General features: G+C 44.5%; 1 protein-coding gene and 1 long non-coding RNA gene across 11 annotated transcripts in view; one reads left to right on the forward strand and one right to left on the reverse strand.

Moving 5' to 3' along the window:
- ZHX3 (zinc fingers and homeoboxes 3) overlaps positions 1 to 20,838 on the forward strand; it is a 205,317-nt gene that overhangs the window by 93,399 nt on the left and 91,080 nt on the right. The gene's annotated exons all lie outside the window — the stretch shown is intronic.
- LOC309645376 overlaps positions 1 to 20,838 on the reverse strand; it is a 55,004-nt gene that overhangs the window by 19,619 nt on the left and 14,547 nt on the right. The window contains exon 1 of the long non-coding RNA XR_014254835.1: positions 1 to 20,838. This exon is cut by the window's right edge and continues 14,547 nt beyond it. This is a non-coding gene — a long non-coding RNA (uncharacterized lncRNA).

A 20,838-nucleotide genomic window follows, 5' to 3' on the forward strand; every position in this document is an offset into this window, starting at 1 on the left:
CTCGCTGAGAAACATGGTCCCCTTTGTGAGCTCTGTCAGTATATCTCTCTTGAACCTCAAAATTCTTTCATCTTCACCCCCTTTCTCCTTTTTGCTTCCTGTCTCCCAGGATAAGTATCCCAATTCCTTTCCGCTTTTCCTGGGCGACTGTGGTCCAAGGGTGAGAGGTGCGGGAGTGGGGGATGGCTTCTGGGGGGAAGGATGGTGTTGCCGTCACAGGCAAATCGCAGCTCACTCATCCTCCTAGTCGAGGTCCCCTTAAAGCTCCCAAATAGGTTTGGGAGTTCCAGGCTCCTGTAGCTTTCCCCATGTCATCCTCTCTTGCTTCAGTTCACTGAAAGGAGAAAAGAGAGTATGGGAGTAAGGGTGCCCTTTGCAAGTTGCCTAGTCTAGAACCCTTTCTTTCCTGCAAATGTTCTCCTCCCAGCCAGGGTCCTGCTGGGCACCCTTCAAAGGGACCTCATCCTGGGATCATGTTTGGCCCCATTTGTCCTAATGTCGTCAGAGGCTGTACCTGAAGGGCTTAACGAGAGGACACTCAGGGCACACATCTGTTCCCTTCCCTGCCTGGTTCGTGGCCTCCCCTTCTTTCTCTGCTCCTCCCCAGACCCCCTGCCAGCCAGCCCTCAGTTGCTGACACATCATTGTCTAAGGCAGTGGTTCTCAACAGGGGATGTTTGGCAATGTCGGGAGACTTTTTTGATTGTCACAAGGGGCAAGATGGGAGGTGCCACAGGCGCCTAGTGGATAAAGGTCAGGGATGTTGCTAAATATCCTACAGTGCAGCCCCCAGAACAAAGAATTATCTGATCTAAAATGTTAGTACCAAGGTTGCGAAGCCCTGCTGTAAGGGGTTTCCCACACGAGTCCCTTTCTTTGTGCTTTCCTCTCCATGTCTGCGCTTTTAGGGGCTTTTGTTAACCCCCAGAGCTCCTCCTGCCCAGTGGGTGGCCTCACCTCTCTGAGGTCTTTCCATCCCAACTTCACTCAGAGCTGATTCTCACCCCAGGGTTTCCACACGGCTTGTGTCCATTCAGTGCAATACTTACTGCCCTTGGCCTTCTAATAGCCCCCTTCAACATGATTTATTCTTTCTCCTTTGAAAGCAAAGTGAGAGCTTGGCTATAATGAGGATGACCATCCAAACCCCAGTTTATATAATAATAATATCCCAAGGCCCCAAACCTTGTATAACATGGAATGAACACTGGACTTGGCATCAGGAGATTCAGTCTGGTCCCCAACTATAACACTCCAGCTCTGTGACCATAGACATAACTATTTCCCTGAGCCCTGGCGTCCACACAAGTAAGGTAGAGATAATGTCCATTTCCTAGGATTGTTTGCAGCTATGAGGAGATGTTCGCTCAGAACCTGGTACACAGTGATCAGTCCAATGTAGGTTGAAACTGGAAATGATTCCAGGGTCCCAGATGTGACCCTGAAAACAGAATTGTTTCCCATTGCCTTGATAGCAGCAATCCTAGTTCCAGATCACATCTCAGTGTTGCTCCTTACATGAGAGTGAGTAGGAGCCGTAGTACCAGCACGTCCTGTTCATTGAAGAACCGCTAGAGTGTTGATACTTTCCCCTAATCCCATGGAAGCAGAAATCCCATATGCTTCTGATTCCCTGCTGTTTTAGGAGGAGATATTTCTCCCTCACTTGGAACATCAGAGCCCTGGAACCATAGTCTGGAGGTTGGGAATTCTGCCCTGCCCTGAGGTAACCAGAAGTCGGCTGGCTGCCTGGTAAAGGGGCTGCTGAGGCATGAGAAGGGACACTGCCTGCATTCACTCTCACCACTTTCTGGTACACGGAGACCAGCACAGAGGAAGTAGTATCACATTTTGTTCAGACATTATGGTACATTTACTTTTTGCCACAGTGCCAAGAGGTTAGAGCTAGGGCTAGGGTTATACAAATCATCAGCAGTGGAAATAACATCTAGTATTTGCCTAAAGAGTTTCAAACTTAATTCCTCAATATGTGGTCTTATCTCTAGAACAGAGAGGAAATCTTTGCACATCAAGGAAGAACTGATTCCATCCTTGGAGATAGCTATGAAACATCCTAAGGCCTGCACAAATGTCGCTGGCCTTCCGTTTTTATCAATGGCTAAGAGTGAAGAAATATTACAGGAGGTGGCCATGGGTGCGAGGCCAGGGGACAGATGGTGTATTGGCAGCTGGGCATCAGCTCACATGAGTGACAGCAGCACGGGATGGCTCATCCTCATCCTCACACCACGTGCCTTCTTTGGCTTCCCCAGAATCCGGAGGCGCTCAGCTCTGCGTCCCAGCACTGAGCCCTTCACTCTAACGTACTGTCTTGTACTGTCTGTCCACTCTTACGGGATGTTTGTGCTGTGGGTTAAGAGCGTAGTTTTGCAATGAGGAAGACCTAGGTGTGAATCCCAGCTGTTGCCTGCTGCTTGTGTGAGTTGAGTCAAGTTGCTTAGCAATTTAACTTTGGTTTCCTAATTTGGAAAATCCATTGATGATACTTAGCTCATAGGATCATTGTGAGGATAAAATTAAATGAGGAAATAAATGTAAAGCAGTTAGCACAGTGCCTGACAAATAGTAATTTTACTCAGCTGGTGGTTGTACTCCTTGAGGGCAGAGATGTGGCCTTGAATCCTCCCATTTCCACCCTGTTAGCACAGAGCGGAGCACCTAGTAGCCCTCAAATATTTTATTTAAAATAAGTGACAGGTACACACATGTACATACAAACACACTCTCAGAGGATAATCTGATAATGACAATAACTTGAAAAACTCTAGGGGTCAGGTTTTTAAAGTGTTGTAGCTAATTTTTAGAAATTTGATATATAAGAAGGAGTCTAAGACAAGTCGATCTCTATTTGTAGTAAGTTAGATCATTTGAAGAGAAGCATCTGGACCATTTCATCTCAGCCCTCTGCTGAAATAACTTCAGTTGGTTTTGATTTACTGTCATGTCCTCTGCCTTCTGGAGGATCAATATAAGAATGGCCTGTTCGAGTGGGTTTCACTGCATCTTTCCAAACTTAGCCTGCTCTCCTCACCTTTACCTCTTTTCCCCTACATAGAGTTCCAAGACATATGTTTCTTGAGTTTACCTCCAAGGGAATTTGTCTCTGTGTAGGAATAAGTGTTCCTCTTTGTTAAATGATAAAGTATCACTCAAAATGCACTTTTAGGACTTCTCTCGTGGTGCAGTGGTTAAGACTCCGCGCTTCCAGCTCAAGGGACGCGGGTTCGATCCCTGGTCAGGGAACTAAGATCCCACCTGTTGTGCGCCAAAAAACAAAACAAACAAACAAACACAAAATGCACTTTCACTTTTGCCCTCAATACTGGGTATCTGAGTCAAATTCAATACCAGGTGATGTGTGAAGGACTTTATAATTGTCGCCATTCCTCCCCCATGCCTTCTACCTCCCCACTTCCTCCCATAGCAAACAACGTTTTTGTCTTCTGGTAGATAGGGATTGGTCCCGCCTCAGCTCCAGGGGTGGCCCTTGAGTGTTTAAGCCCAATCAGGTAACCCCTCGCATGTCACCACAGTGATTAACCCAGTGGCAGTCAGTCAGTGTTCTTTTTTTCTTGTGGGATCTCAGTTCCCCCACCAGGGATTGAACCTGGGCCACGGCAGTGAAAGCCGGGGATCCTAACTCCTAGGCTACCAGGGAAGTCCCTTCTCTGTTCTACCACTGATTCTTGATCAGTAATTCTCAGCCTTTTTTTTTTTTTTAAAGCAATCCACAGCAGTTTTTTGCCATAGAACCAAAATTTTGACACCCCTTCCAGTCATGCACACCTAGAGAATTTGCTGCAAGTAAAGCATTACGGTGATCATAATCGTAACTCTGTCATGGAAGAGAGGCTGCTGTTGGCCCCGCCTAGGTACAAGCAAGCTACTGAAAGTCCTCCTTTCTTTCCTACTGAAGAAAGTATGGCTGGATACAGAGGAAAGAGACTTGTCATAAGCACAACCTTGAATTGACTCCTAGTTTGTTCAAAACAAAACTTACCAACTCTGGCTATTCCACGTCAGCCGTGACAGAGGCTTGCTGAGCGCCCAGTAGTTCTAGAATGCCAGAGGGAAGGTCAGGCCGAGGCTGGCAGCTGGCCGTGGAGCCCTTATTCTAAGATGGTGCTGCCGCTTTCTTGTGACACTGGAGTCAGAGGCAAAAGGGGCTTGGCTGCCAGTAACCCAAAGGGCTATATTCAGGCAGTGACCTATTTTTACACCGTAATCGGGTTGGGTTTCTCTTTTTCCCTTGTGAGGAGGTAATCTCACGTTCTTCTGGGTGTGTGGGAAGCCACTTCCCTGTCACCTCTTTGGCTTAGTGGCTTTTCCATGTGACATAGGTCACTCTCTTTTTTAAATATTTATTTATTTATTTGGTTGTGCTGGGTCTTAGTTGCAGCTCCAGGGCTCCTTAATTGTGGCATGTGAACTCTTAGTTGCGGCAAGCATGTGGGATCTAGTTCCCTGACCAGGGATTAAACCTGGGCCCCCTGCATTGGGAGCGTGGAGTCTTACCCACTGTGACACCAGGGAAGTCTCAACATAGGTCACTCTTAACTGGGGGCACAGATATGTGCTCCTTTTCTTCAGTTGGAGGGTCAGGGTTGATTTGTGAGGATAGAATGAAAGAATAGGAAAGCCTGAACCAGGTGAGGATGGATAGCTTACGAGGAAGAACAAAACAAGGTGAACTGCATAGGGGAAGGTATTGGGGTAATAGGTCCAGGCTCTGCCCTTTTAAATCCTATCACACGTATGAGCTGATGACTTGGTGTACTCATCCAGTTTGTTTGAGCTCCATGTGTGTGGAGTGATCGAGGCATAGTGATAAAAGGATGACTGCTCTTGCCTCAGCCCATGGCCTCGTGGGGGAGGAAGCTTGTACACACAGTCACAGTGCGTTGTCGCCAGTGCTGTAAGGGAGAGGGCCGCCAAGCAAGGCTGGGACTCGCTGGGACGGAGGGGGGCGGAGGAGGGTGTCAGGGGAATTCCTGTTGGAGCTTTCCAGCCAGACGCCTTGCCTCGCAGAACTCTCCACTCGAGCCCGTTCACACCTTCATCAGACCAGTGCCTGGTCTGCATCATTTTTGTTTATTTGTTTGTTGCCACTTAGGCATGCGCTTTGTATAGTGTACAGAGGTCAGGTTGTTCAGGTGCATTTCTCCTGCCTCCTCAGGAGACCCTGGGACAGGAGGAGTAGTGTGTTACATGGCTCTGTTCTCCCCGTGGTGACATGCCTGGGGACCATTAGATCTTTACACCTAGAGGGATACCTGCTCCTGCCTCCTCTGCCTGGACAATGCCTCTCACCCTTTGAGACCTGCTCCCACAGGATGTCAGTTCTGCTCTCATGTCCTGAGGAACTCCCAGATAGTACTTCTCTGGTGTTTCCATTGCCTTTTTTCTTTGCTCTGTTAGCACTTACAGCTTTGAGCTCCAACGAGTTACACCTGTATTTATCCATCTCCCCCACTGGACTGTGGCTCTCGGACACAGGGCCTGTGATTTATTCATCGAGGACACACCAGCTGCTTTAGCAGTAGTGAGTCACATGAATGAAGTGTACGTGTCATGTAATGAGGTTCCACCCAGCACCAAGATAACTAAAGACACGGGGAGGACCTCAAAACATCCCTGACTGATTCTCAAACCTTTTGAGCTTGGAAGGTTCTGGAGCATATAGCCTAGGAAGATGTAAAAAGTGACCTGCTGGCATTCAGGAGACAAAGAGGGACTGGAAAGGAAGGGCCGTGTACACCATGGCCGAGCAGAGGGACACGTTAGAGGAGCAGCCCATTCGGGCGTTCCCTAACGCTGTATGTAATGTACTCCTGAACGGCGTACAGCATGAGATAGTCACGTGCCAGGTGATGTATCAGAGTCTGAGTTCAGCATTCTAACGTGATTGGGATGCAGCCGTGTTCAGTGTTCACAGAAGTGAGGTTGCCTGTGTAAGAGCCTTCCTGGTACCAAAGGGGAAGTGCAGAGGAGGTGCTTGATACAGATGGATGTAGGGATTAAATGAACATTAGGACCAGTCTGGTATAAGTTTCTCTGGACTCTGTCATGGTTTGTACCCTATATTTTGAGAAATACATATGTCAAGAATCTTCCTTGATTGGAGGACAGTTATGTACACCAGAGGGTGCTGTGTTTCAATTTTCGTATCTTTATTTCTTTTCTATTCCTATGGTTGTGCATTACGTGATTCGTTTGATGATTAGCCAGTTGAGGATTTGCCCTCAACAAAGGATTGTTGAAGGCCTGAACAAACTCTACCCACTTGCTGCTTTCTTAGCATAATAAAGACTATAGCACGCACTCCCTGGGTCTGCTTTGCTGTAAGCTAGTTCTTAGCCATTAAGTTCCTTCTTTAAAACTAGACAGCTTTTGTTATGCTTCAGCTTAAGTCCATTTTCAGTGTATTCTTTCTTTGGTGGAAATGGAGACCATCTGGTCACCATCATCTGTGTAGTAACAATGATTGAAGATGGTTATTAAGTCACCCTTTGGCCTTTTCTCTTGTCTGGGCAAAACTGTCTCTGTTCCTGTGGCCATTCCCCATAAATCTCATTTTCCAACCCTTTAATCATCTTGGTGGCTTTCTTTGGAAACTACATCAAAGGCTCAGTTTCAGGGCCTCTATTCTGGTAGGGTCTGGGCTGTCAGCTAATGGATATGGAATGTGGTTTTAACCATTCGGTTTCCATAGCTAGTCCCCCCAATTTCCAAGCCAATCAGAATCCACTCACCATTAGGGACTGGTTTGCCATCTCTCAATTGTGACACGCTTTATAAATGTTATTACAGTGTTGATTTGACTTAAAAAACAAATGTTAACTTGTGAATAGTTTTAACTATTGGTTGATATACTTTTGCAGCCTGGTTTGTTGCATTTAAGATACTTTCTGAGCTGTCTGATGTTTAAGTGGATATCTTGTCTCTTATTGGAGGATAATCTGAATTTTGTAGTGTTTTCTTCATTTAGTCATTCAACATCTGTGAATGCCTACTGAGTGTCAGGCTCTGTGCTAGGGATCGAGGACCCAAAGATGAACAAAACATGGTCCCTAACTTCAAGGAGCTCAAATCTAAAGGGAAAGTCAGGCACATAAAAATTTACAGTATGGGAATTCCCTGGTGGTCCAGTGGTTAGGACTCTGTGCTTTCACTGCCGAGGGCCCGGGTTCAACCCCTGGTTGGGGAACTAAGATCCCACAAGCCATGCGGCACAGCCAAAAAAAAAATTTTTACAATATAAAGTGCAAGGTGCTGTAAAAGGTGACTTAGGCGCAGTGGAAGTTTAGAAAGGCTTCACTGAACATGTCATATTTGAACTGGGTCTGAATATGAATTAGTCTTCAGGGAAAAGGATGGTAAAGTCTAGTGAGGAGACTCTAGTACATGTGAAGGGGAGGAGGCTGGCATGTCATGGGGCAGGGAACTCGGGGCAGCCAGCCGTGAACCTGAGTGGCTGGAGAGGCAGGGAGATGCCAGCCTTTGAAAAACTGCCCGTGCCAAGCCAACAAGTATCCAACAGAAATGTAATGTGAGCTGCATAAGTCATTTTAAAATTCTAGGAGCAACATTTTAAAAAATAAAGAAGACATGAGCCATCAAGCCTTGAAAAGACATGGAGGAAACTTAAATGCATATTATTAGGTGAAAGAAGCCCATCCGAAAAGGCTACATGGTATATGATTCCAACTATATGACATTCTGGAAAAAGCAAAACTGTGGAGACAGTAAAAAGATCAGTGGTTGCCAGGGGTTGGGGGGAAGGAGGGATAAATAGGTAGAGCACAGAGGATTTTTAGGGCAGTAAAACTATTCTATAGGGTCCTGTAATGGTAGATATATGTTGTTACAAATTTGTTCAGACCCATAGAATGTACAACATCAAGAGTGAACTGTGATGTAAGCTGTGGACTTTGGCTGATGATGATGTGTCCTTGTACGTTCATCAGTTGTAACAAAGGTACCATATGGTGGGGGTGTTGACGATGGGTGGGGCTGTGCATGTGTGGGAACCAGGGGTATATGGGAAGTCTCTACACCTGCCACAAGGTTTTTCTGTGAACCTAAAACTGCTCTTAAAGAACTATTAAAAATTAATGAACAAACAAGTGGAGTTTATTTTAACAATATATTTTATTTAACCCAACTATCAAAGTATTAAAATTTCAACATGTAATGAATATAAAGGTCATTAATGAGATATTTTACGTCACTTATTTTGGTGCCGAGTCTTTGAAATCTAGTCTGAATTTTACACTTCCAGTGCATCTCCGTTTGCACCAGCCACATTTCAAGTACTCAGTGGGCATATGTGGCTAGTGGCTGTTGTATTGGACAGAGCAGGTCTTGAAGACTGAAGCCTGAGCTTCCCTGATTCAAAAACCTCACTTCTCAACCACACTTCTCTCCTGCTCCCTAAGCACTGTAATGATAAACACAAAAGGAAGGGAGCTTGCAGACTGTCATTGAATCCCCCGGCATCAGCTTTTGCCTGGTGGCCTGAGTTCAGAGCATCTAGAGCAGCACTGTCTAATAGAAATATAATGCGAGCCACATGTGTGATTTAAAATGTTTTAGGAACCACATTGAAAAAGTGAAAAGAAACAGATAAAATTAATTTTAAGACTGTATTTAACCCAATATATCAAAAATATTGTTTCAACATGTACTTGGTATTAAAAACTATTAACGAAGACATACAGACCATTGGAAGAGAATAGAAAGCCCAGAAATAAACCCTCACATGAAGTCAAATGATTTTGACAAGAGTGCCAAGACCATTCAATGGGAAAAGGACAGTCTTTTCAACAAATGATGCTGGAAAAACTGGATATTCACATGTAAAAGAGTGATGTTGGACCCTTACCATTATACCATATACAAAAATTAATTAAAAATGGATCAAAGGCCTAATTTGAAGACCTAAAACTATGAGACTCTTAGAAGAAAACATAGGGGAAAAGCTTTATGACATTGGATTTAGCAGTGCTTTCTTGGACATAATACCAAAAGCATAGGCAACAAAAGAAAAAAATAGATAAATTGTACTACATCACAATTAAAAACTTCTGTGCTTCAAAGGACACATTCAACAGAGTGGGAGCCCAGCCTGTGGAATGGAAGAAAATATTTGCAAATCATATATTTAATAAGGGGTTAATATCCAGAATATATAAAGAACTCCTGCAACTCAACGACAACAAAAGCACAACCTGATTTTAAAATGGGTGGAGGACTTGAATAGACACTTTTCCAAAGAAGTTATACAAATGACTAACAAGCACCTGAAAAGGTGTTCAACATCACTAATCATTAGGGAAATGCAAATCAAAACCACAGTAAGATACCATCTCACACCTCTTAGGATGGCCACTATCAGAAAACCCAGAAAATAACAAATATTGGCATGGATGTAGAGTAATTAGAACTCTCATCACTGTGGTAGAAATACAAAATGGGGCAGCTACTATGGAAGACAATATGAAAGTTACTCAAATAGTTGAACATATAATTACCATACGATCTAGTAAGTCTACTTCTGGGTATTTACCCCCAAAATATTGAAAGCAAGGACCCAAAGAGATATTTGTACACCCATGTTCATAGCAGCATTATTTACAATAGCCAAAAGATGGAAGCAACTCAAGTGTTCATTGAAGGATGAATGGATAAATGAAATGTGTTATACACATACAAGGGAATATTATTCAGTCTTACAAAGGAAGGAAATTCTGACACATGCTACAACATGGATGAACCTTGAAGACGTCCTGCTAAGTGAAATAAGCCAGTCACAAAAGCACAAATACCATGTGATTCCACTTATATGAGGTACCCAGAGTAGTCAAATTCATAGAGATAGAAAGCAGAAGGGTGGTTTCCAGGGACTAAAGGGAGAGGGAATTAGGAGTTACTGTTTAGTGGGGACAGAGTTTCTGTTTTGCAAGATAAAAAGAATTCTGAAGCTGGATGGTGTTGATGATGGTTACACAACAGTGTGAATGTACTTAATGCCCCTGAATTGTATACTTAAAAATGGTTAAGATTTTATGTGTAACATAAATTTTGTATTATATGTAAATACGTACTTTTTTTTACATTATTTTACCACAATATTTAAAAAAAAATCCCTCTCCTCTATAAAAGATGTAATTACTTCGGAGACCATAGACATTTCAGATGGAAAAAGAGAAAAAGGAGACATGAGTAAGGGACTAAGAAAAATAAGAAACTACCAAAAAATGTAAGCATGTTGATATAAAAAGGTAATTTAAAAGGTACTGAATTGGCGTTTGTTCTGTCTCTGCTTTAAATGAAGAACTCTGTTCTACTAAAGAAAATTATTAGTGAGTTATTTTACATTCCTTTTCATACTAAATCTTCAAATCCAGTGTGTATTTTACCCTTATAGTACATCTCAGTTTGGACACACCACGATTGAAGTGCTGAATAGCCACATGTGGTTGGTGGCTAAAGTATCGAACGACATACGTGTGGAATCTTCTGATTGGAAGTAAGAAACCTACAGAAATTCTTGAAACCAAGGAGTGACATGAACAGATTTGTGTTTTCAGATGTTGAGCCTGGTGGCAATGTTAGAAGTGGACTGAAGGGGGAAAGAACTAAGGGCTGGGAACCTGAAGGGTTGTTCTAGGACTCCAGGCCAGAGCAGACGAGGGACTGAATTAGGGTAGAAGACACGAGGATGATGCCAGTAGCCATCGTTTATGGTGCACTTGCTAGGTGTCACGCATGGTGTTGCACCCGTTATACCCAGATCTTCATTTTTGTAACAACTCTGAAAGATTGAGACTGTTATTTCCACTTGCAGAGGAGGAGTGGAGACAGAGGAGGCATGAGCACCTTGTCCAGGGTACCCAAGCTCACAGGAGGCAGAATCAGGACATAAACCAGGACATAAACGCACGTAACCACTGGGCTGTGTCTTGGAGGAATGGAGACAGGTCGGATTTGAAACATTCTTCCATGTATAAGATTTGATGGCAGCCGGATAAGGGGAAGGTGGGAGAGGGCTGCATAAAGGATACAGGAGTGATTTGGAGATCAGATCTCGTGCTTGGGAATCTGGATGGTTGATGAGATGTGAGATAAAGATCTAGGCAGTAGAACATGGTGACTGAATTTTTTTGTTTTGCTTGTTTTGTTCTGTTTTGAGGGGTGAATGCCAAGATAAGGGGAGGTAGAAGCTGTGTCTAGTTTTAAAAGACCTGCAAGAACCAATAGCAGTTGGAAGTGATAGATTTGGAGCTTGACAAGTACTTTATGGCTGGCAAGGGCAATTTGGAAGTCAATTGGGTACAGGAGATTGCAAAGCCCTAGGCAGGGGTGAGTTTGCTCCCTTGTGGAGAGCTTCTCGAGGTGTGGGTGTTAACCTCCTTTAGGTCCTGAATGACTTTGAGACTCGCCGCCCTGGAGTCAGAAAGAGCCACTTGACTGGTGACCTTAGTGCAAGTAGTTTGGGCAGAATAGGAGGGAATGGAGCCTGCAGTGTGCCAAGGACTGACTGAGCAAGGAAATTGAGTAAGTGTGAGAGTGGGAGCTGGCTGTACGGGGGAGGCGTGGGCGAGGGCCAATTAAGGGGATGATCTCTGTTCTTATGAGAGTTAAGTCATATTTTAAGTAAAGTCAGATGAACTTTTGTTGTCCAGGATTATCATAGAAATACCACCACCGTGTAATATTTTTTTTTTTTTTAGAGATTTTTATTATTATTTATTTATTTATTTATTTAATTTTTGACTGTGTTGGGTCTTCGTTTCTGTGCGAGGGCTTTCTCTAGTTGCGGCAAGCGGGGGCCACTCTTCATCGCAGTGCGCGGGCCTCTCACTATCGCGGCCTCTCTTGTTGCGGAGCACAGGCTCCAGACGCGCAGGCTCAGTAGTTGTGGCTCACAGGCCCAGTTGCTCCGCGGCATGTGGGACCTTCCCAGACCAGGGCTCGAACCCGTGTCCCCTGCATTGGCAGGCAGATTCTCAACCACTGCGCCACCAGGGAAGCCCCCGTGTAATATTAAAGCAGCCTTTAATTTAAAAACAGATAAGCAAATAGATGATGGCAGGCACATCACAGCAGTTCTCATATATACCATCAAGAGGAGTTCTTAGAAACTTTTGATTTAGTCTCCTGAAATCTCATGGCAAGAAAATAAATATGTTTACTAGTTTGCAGCAGAAGTCACACCTCCTCAAACACTCTCCTGAGTGTAGCAGTGGTGGGTGTGTGTGTGCGCGCACCGACGCACGTTCCGTAGGAGGAGGGCTGAGGTGGGAGTGGGGGGGTGTGTGTACTTTATTCCTGGTTTGACGATGTTTGTGAGTAAATAGTTGTGGGAATTTTATATTTTGCACAATCATAGCCCTCTTATTACTGCTTTATAGACTAGAGAAGGCGTGAGTGCTGAGGCCTATTGCTCCTCCTTACCCCTGGGCGACCTTGGCACCCTACGGTTCCTCAAAACAGAGCCACGTGCCCCCAGAAGGCCCCTAATGTGTCTTCCATCTGGCTCTCAACACCTCTGTTCTGTTGCTCCTCAGGACAGTAATGTGAAAGTGATCCTGAAGAGTTAGAAAACGTGGAACTTTGTTGATCACATCCAGTTGGGCCCTTTGGTTGGACATCATAAGATTGGAAGTGGGTTTGCATACAAATACCCTGGCTCTGTCACAAGGCTGTTAAACCCAGTGAATGTTACTTAATCTTACCTGTCAAGGGAAACGAATAACTTCCTGATGAGATACTAGCAGCATTCAAAACACTACTCATCGAGAATTCCCTGGCAGTTCAGTGGTTAGGGCTCGGTGCTTTCACTGCCGGTGTCCAGGTTCGATCCCTGGTTGGGGAACTAAGATCCCGCATGGCGCAGGGGAGAAAAATTACTCATAAACTGAACATTATTAAAACTGTACTGGACCAACTGAGGTTATGCCACAGCCCTGCACTGTTCCAGGGGCCTGGGCCCTGGCTTCTTGCAGCTCCGTCCTGCTTAGGCCTGGGGCAGGGCCCTACTCCAGAGGAGGGACCTGGAGATTTTCCAACAGAGGGGAGAAGGAGAGGCTTAATAGCTTCCCTCTCTTCTTGACAAAGATATAAATTCAAATTTTGACCTATGGAATTCACTTAAAAATAGAGGAACCTGGAGGACATCAGAAAGGACTAGGGAGTGAGCTTGGGACAGAGATAACTTGGTGACAGGAGCAGAAAGGTGAAGGCCGATATGACCTCTGTGACTATTGCTGCTCCACTGGCATGATTGGTTTGTGGGGAGTTTAAAAAAAAAAAAAAAAAAAAGCGATCTCTATCCAAAAGTATCGAAAGCAGCATCTCAGAGATCTGCACACACTTGTTTATATGAAGCAACATTTTCACACTAGCCGAAGGTGGAAGCAACCCAAATGTCTGTCAACAGATAAATGGATAAAAACATGGTCTACACATACAATGAAATATTCGGCCTTAAAAAGGGAAGGGCATCCTGTCACATAGTACAACCTGGGTGAACCTTGAGGCCATAATGCTAAGTGAAATAAGCCAGGCACAGAAACACAAATACTGCACAGCTCCACATCTCAAGTAGACAGACTCTTAGCAAATAGAATGGTGGCTGCCAGGGGCTTGGGGGAGGGGAAAGGGGACCCATTGTTGTTCACTGGATATAGAGTTTCAGTTTTGCAAGATGAAAAGAGTGCTGGAGATGTGTTGTTCAACAGTGTGGGTCTAGTTAATCCTACTGTACACTTAAAAGTATTAAGCTGGTGTATTTTGTGTTATGTGTCTTTTTAACACAACTTTTAAAAAAAGCAAACAGGATAAAAGAGCGGATGTACCTTTTGCTATTCCAGTTAATTGTCATCCTCCAGTGGCCAGCCTCTGAGTGGAAGGTGGTGGAATTAGGGCAGCCGCAATTGCTGCAGTAACTGTGATTTATTGAGTGCTTACTGTGAACGAGGCGACACGCTAAATGCTTATGTGAGCTCATCAATTCACTGAATATCATGTCAGCTCTGTGAGGTAGGCGTTATTGTCTCCATTTTACCAGTGAGGAATTGAGTCATTTGCCCAGGAATACGCAGTTCACAGTGGCAGGGCTCTGGGACACAAACCCAGCTCTGTCTGGTATTAGAGTTGTTAACCCCATTCTCAGCTCCCATTTATTCATCCATTCACTCACTGAAAATCATTATTGTGTGCCAGGCACTGAGCTGGATGCTGAGGACACTGGGGGTTTAGGCCCCGACTTTATCGAGCTTACAGCCAACTGTGAGAGACAGTAAGCAGGAAAAGATGTGAATAAGGAGCCAATGACAAATTTTGGTAAGTGTTATGAGAGAGACAGGGCGCTGTGCTAGAAGACTGTTCAGGGTGGAGGTTGGGCTGACTTAGATGTTTAAAGAGGGTTTTCAGAGAAGATCTCGCAAGGGCTGTTATCCCTGGGGAGAGAGGTGTTAGCGGCATGGAGGGGCCCCAGATGCCATCCCCACCCAGGCCCTCTGGAGGCCACAGGAGCCTCGTTGGCCACAGAGCTGTGATCCATGTGGCATGGCTGTAACGAAGACAAGAAACCGAAACATTCCCTCCTTAAGACAAGAAGGTGGGTATGTGAGGGGAGGGGGAATAGGATGAAGGCAGTCAAAAGGGACAGACTTCCAGTTAGGAGATAAATAAGTACTAGGGATGTCATGTACAACACGATAAATACAATGAACACTGCTGTATGTTATATAGGGAATCTGTTAAGAGAGTAAATCCTAAGAGTTCTCATCATAAGGCAAAAAAATTTTTTTTAATTTCTTTTTCTTTAATGTTGTATCTGTCTGAGATGATGGATGCTCACTGAACTTACTGTGGTCACCACTTTGTGCTGCAGGGACGTCAGATCGTTAGGCTGTACGCCGTAAACTTAGGAAGTGCTGTAGTCAGTCACATCTCAGTAAAACTGTAAGGAAAAAAAAAGAAGACGAGAAGGTAGAATTCAAAGGGGAAGAAAGCAGAGCACTAACTGCTCTATCAGAATTGTAAAATGTGTACTCCAATGGCCTCGTGATGAAAGAATCCCAGTCCCACCAAATTCCAACGGTGTTCCCTTGTCCCACTGGGTCACCTCACCTCTCTGGGCCTCAAATCCCTCATTTGTGTGGGCAGAAAAAGAAAATAGAACTTCTCCCTGGATAGATTTCTGGTAGTATTAGCAGTGGTAGTAGAATGATTAAAACACTGCCTGGTTTAATTCTCTTCTGTTTGGGCTAAATCTTGAATGCTTGTTTGGTTCTAATTGCCACATTTTGAGAGAGACATAGAGAAAATAGAGAGTATTCAAAAAGCAGGTCACTAGAGAGAGAGTGGGTTGAATTCGGGATGCTTACACTGCAGAGGTGAATACTAAAGGATGAAATGACGACCTTCAAGTGCGTGAAAGGCTGATGTATAGAGAGAGTTGACTGCTCACATAGTGAAGAGCGTTGACTTGTTCTGGGCCTGTTCAAAAGACAAATCTAAAACCTGGGAATCAGGTCCAACTAAGAAAAGAGCTTTTAATGAATTGTTGTAAGTGATAATGAGCTCTCAGACCATGGAGGTACTCAAATGGAGACTGGATAACAGGTTGCTGTAGGATTTTTTGATTGGGAAAGAGGTTGCTCTGCATGTACTGTCCCATTCCTCCATCTTGGATGCTTCGAAGTCACTTTACAACCATGGCTTTAGGCTGGAGGCAGGCGGAGTATATTTAGCTGCAGGTATTCTGTTTAGCTGTAAGTGATGCGCCCTTGCGCACCACTACAGAAGTTAAACACAAGCCCATCTGTATTGATTAGAAGTTTGAACTATGGAGGAGCTCTACATGGTGTTGGGCCCCAGTCACGTATTCTTCAAGGCCCTCTGCCCAGCCCCAGCAGCCACTCACTGCTTCACTTGTTGCTGTTTGTAACAACTCACATACTTTAGGAAAGGGGCTAACATTTTTCCATGTATATATTTATTCACATTTTAATCTTTTGTTTTGAATATCTAGCACCTTCACATTGTTCGGCATTTAAAACGGTTCACAGGCAAAAGCTTCCCTGTCACCCCGTCCCCCTCCCCAGAGGCAGCCGCTGTTACTAGTTTCTCACGTCCTGGTCTGGGGAGATTTGAAGTGCGTGTATACATAAGCACGTGTATGTTTTTTCTTCCGCACTGTGCTTTTTAAAAGACAGCATATGTCAGGACATCTTCACACTACTATGTATAAAATAGATAACTAATACGAATAATAAGAACCTGCTGTAAAGCACAGGGAACTCTACTCAATACTCTGTAATGGCCTAAATGGGAAGAGAATCTAAAAAAAAAAAAAGAAAAAGAGTGGATATATACGTATGTATAACTGATTCACTTTGCTGTATACCTGAAACTAACAGAACATTGTAAATCAACTATACCCCAATAAAAATTAAAAAAAAAAAGACATCTTGAAGCTTAATCCACAGCAGTGTAAAAAGTGTGCCCCACTCTTTTTCACGGGTACATGTTATTCCCCTTCCCCTATTTGTGGGGCAGTTAGGTTATTTCCAGCTCTTTGTTACTGCAGGGTTGGCAGTGGACACCTTATACCTGCAACACTGCGCTCACGGACAAGCACATCTGCAGGCTCCGTTCCTAGAAGCAGACTTGCTGAATCGAAGCGAGTGAGCGTTTGTAATTTTGTTAGCTATTGTTAAATATTCTCGGTAGAGATTTTACCAGTTCTCACTCCCACAAGCCGTGTGTGAGAGTGCCTAACTTCCTCACTCCCCTGCCAACTCAGTACATTGTCACATGTTTCCAGCTTTTCCACAGTAAGTGAAAGAAGGAGAATCAGAGTGGTTTTAATGAGTATTTCTCGTACTCTGAGTGCAATGGAGCATCCTTTCTCGTGTGTGAGCTTTTGCTGGGCTTTGTAGTGGGGCCACTGAAGAAAGTCCACGGTGCAGGCTGAGCCTGGGAGGCGAGAGGAGAACAGGGCCCCCAGGGGGGAGAGCCAGAGAGTTCGCTTTAGATGAATGTTCCTGAGAGGCTCAGGCGTGCCCACTGGCCTGCAAGCTATCTAGCCTGTAAAGTCTCTGACCCACGCTGGAAAAGTTCAGTTAAAACAAAACCAATGCAATTCAGAAGTAAAACCATATCCAGAACAAACCATTTCCTATTTTGCTCTCTTGAATTTTTAGTTTTAAATTTAATAAAGTAATTTACTTTTGTACTTGGAACAGCATTGGGGATTCAAGTACATTTCCCTGTAACATGATTAACTTTGAAATGTGCCGGTTCTGACTAGTTGGCTTTCAAAGTAGCCTTGGTTTGTCCCCAGCTTCCCCCTGTCCCCACCTCCTCATCCTCCAGCCCCCACCCTGCTTCCCATAGTTTCTCTGTGGGTTCGAGCAGGTTTCGGCAGACACCAGAGTTTTCACTGGGACACTGGCCTTGCACAGCCTCCCTGCTCATTAGCAGCCTGACCCATCAGTTCTCTGAAATTCTTATGTCCAAAGCAGCCCAGTCCAGTGTTCCACCTAGAAAGGGACCTTCCAGTCTCAGTACGCATTTGCTTTGGCTTTTGATAGTAAGCTTCCCAGGTTCAAACCTATCTTGGTTGATGGCAGCACCACCCTTCCAGTTGCTTAGGTCAAAAACCTCAGAGTCATCCTTGATTCCTGTGGATGCGATGTTCACATGCTCCATCCTTAGGGAATCTTGTCAGCTCTACTTTCAGAATGTGTCCAGAATCCAGACATCTCTCTTTACCTCCATCTGTACTATCCTGGTCCAGGCTGTTGTCATCTCCTGCCTGGATTGCTGCCATACTCTCCTGACAGGTTTCTGCTTCTCCTCTTGCTTTTCCTGCAGTCTGTTCTCAACACGGCCAGCAGATGCGTCCGGTGGGACACAAGTCAGATCACATCAGCCCTCTGCTCCAAGCCCCCCCAGGGCACTGCCCGTCTCAGAGAAACCCAAGTCGTCACAATGGCCCTGCACAGTCTGCCTCCTCACCTCTTTGACCCTGTCTTCTCCTGCTCTCTCTTGACTACTCCCACTCAGCTGTACTGGCCTCCTTGCTGTTCTTTGAACAAACCAGACACATTCCCACCTCAAGGTCCTTGCACCAGCTTGTGCCTGTGCCTGGGACACTCTTCAACTCCAGAGGGCTCACTTCCTCACCTCTGAGTCCCTGCTCCAATGTCATGTTCTCAGCAAAGCCATTCCAGCCACCATATTTAACATGGCCACCTCATCGCCTCCCCACCTAGCACATTCCTTGTCCCCCTTCCCTGCTTTATTTTTCTCCATTGTACTTACTCCTCTTTAACACACAATTTCACTTATCTATTTGGTTTATTGTCTGTCCCCTAAACTAGAATGTAAACTCCAGGACGGCAGAGAATTTTATATCTCTTTTTTGTCTTACCCATATTCTAGCATCTAGGACAGTGCCTGGCATGGGGTAGGTGCTTAGTAAACATTTGTTAAATGAATTAACTTTCTTTCTTTTCTCTATCAAACTTGTTCTTCACAGTCTGCCAAACCTAAAGGGAAACAATCAAGTGCTGTATTTTGGTACTGGTATTGGGGGTGAATTAAATCCAAGAGCAATGCTTATATTTTTCTGGGGAATTTCACAGTGTAAATAATCTGGCATCACTGGGTAACAACTTTTATGGAAGGATTAAGTATGATGCATGAAACTCCATTAAGAAAAGTGATAAATGCATTCAGACTCCATCTGGAGAATTCGATTTGGATTCAGGTGCCACTCTTAAGAGGGCTCTAGGCAAATAGGAGCACCTTCAGAGAAGAGCAATTGAGATGACACCAGACATTCCAACCCATGACCCCAAGTGCAGGAATGAGAATGACTGGCTTGGGGGGTAAAAGACTCTTAGGGAACATGATTCCTTTTTTCAAATGTTGAAAAAGGTGTCATGTGGAAGATTAATAGGTCTTCAGATCTTCTCTGTAGACCTGTTGTCATCTCCTACTCCCCATCAGAAGCAGACCCAGCTTTGGTGGAACCTGAACATTAGGAGGGCAGGTCTCCTGAAGGGGGGAAAAGTGTCTAGAATATAAGCATAAACTTATAAAAATATAGATACATTCCTTGGAAAGTGCCCATCAAGTGAGGGTCCCTGAAGCTTCAGCTTCTTTAGCTTCATGGGAAATCCACCACATTCAGACTCATATGCCAGCAAAACCGAACTCCTCGGTAGCTCTCCAACCATGTCCCCTCTTTCCTCTGTGGCTTTGCATAAAGAGTTCCTCTGTCTAGAACACCTTTTTCTCAACATGTCTGCTTGGCAGTATCTACTCATCCTCCAATGTCTATTTCAAAGTCTGCCCCTTCTGTGAAGCCTTACCCAACTCCTCCGGAAAACTTAGGTGGTGGTGAATCTTTTCCTACACCCTCACTGAATCTTGCGATGCCTCCATTGCAACACTTGGCTTGTCATTTGATTTTTGTTGATTTATTTGTCTGGCTTCCCTTATACTGTGTATCCGTCAGGATGGGTTGGATTATGCTGTAGTAACAAGCAACTCCAAAAACTACAGTGGCTTAAAACAACAAAGGTTATTTCTTGCCCACGTTATGTGTACATTGCAGGTCAGCTTTTGTTCTCCCTAACCCAGGCTAACAGTAACCATGATCTGAAACATTGCCAGTTGCCTGCCGGGCCAGAGAGTAAACAGTGAAGCAAAGCATGTACTTTCTCTTAATGCTTTCCCCTAGAGATGACACATTTGCTTACATTTCACTGTTTACACCCAACTGCAGGTGGGCAGGGAAATCCACTGTGTGCAGAAGGAAAGTAAGCCCCAGATTACAGATGAATAGCCTAATAACTACAATAAGTGATAAGCTTCTTCAGCACAGGGGTGGCATCTTTTAAAAAATCCTTGCATACCCAGTGCCTAGCACATAGTAAGTCCTCAAATATTTTTGAGTGAAAAATTAAATTTAGTGAGTAAAACACACAGGAAAGTAATTGGGGGGGTGCTGACTACAAGGAGCCATTTCCAACACGTTTTCAAGCCCAGTAGGTGCTGCCCTCCCCGCCTCTGGAGATAGTCAAGCGTAGGCCAGCCTGACCACCTTGAAGGACTCATGCTCACCACGGTAGTGATACTTTCAGGATGATTCGTGCAAAGAAGAGCGATTGAAATATGTGGTCTCTAAAGTCCCTTTAATTCTGAGGACACTGTATTTTTTATCATCATCGCCTCTCTGAGCTTGAGAAAGAGTGAATTACTGTTCACTATAGAGGTGATAACATCTGACGGGAGCAAGCTATTTCTGTTGGTGACTTGACAGAAACAAGAATTGTTTGAGGGGGACAAATAAGTAGAGAGCTCTGGCCCTGAGCCCTCCGCTGGATGGTGATTACTAAATGCAGGAAGTATTGTGACCCGTAAGTATCCAGAGAGCAAAATGAGGCCAGCTCTGGGCTTGACGTGGCTTTGACACTGGAGGCCTTGGGCTCAGAGACAGACTTCAGTTCTTTGTAACTCCTTTCTTTGTTTCAGCAGAAATCTGACAATTCCAGCCAGCAGATCTGCTGGGCTGCCAAGGTCCTGCCCATACACATTCCTGAGGATGGATGGTCTCCCTTGTGTTCTTTTTGTTGTAGGTTCCTGCTGACTAACCTCGGTCTAATCACTTAGCCCCACTGTAACAGAGTTCTCTAGTCATACTCGAGAGTAAGTAATCCCTCCCCTCTTCTGTCAGTCTAAAAATGTTATACATATTAAGGATCATGATAGCCCTGTCAAGTCATTTTA

The sequence above is a fragment of the Balaenoptera physalus genome (genome assembly GCF_965194825.1).
Source record: "Balaenoptera physalus genome assembly, chromosome: 16".
In the NCBI taxonomy this organism is placed as follows: Eukaryota; Metazoa; Chordata; class Mammalia; order Artiodactyla; family Balaenopteridae; genus Balaenoptera; species Balaenoptera physalus.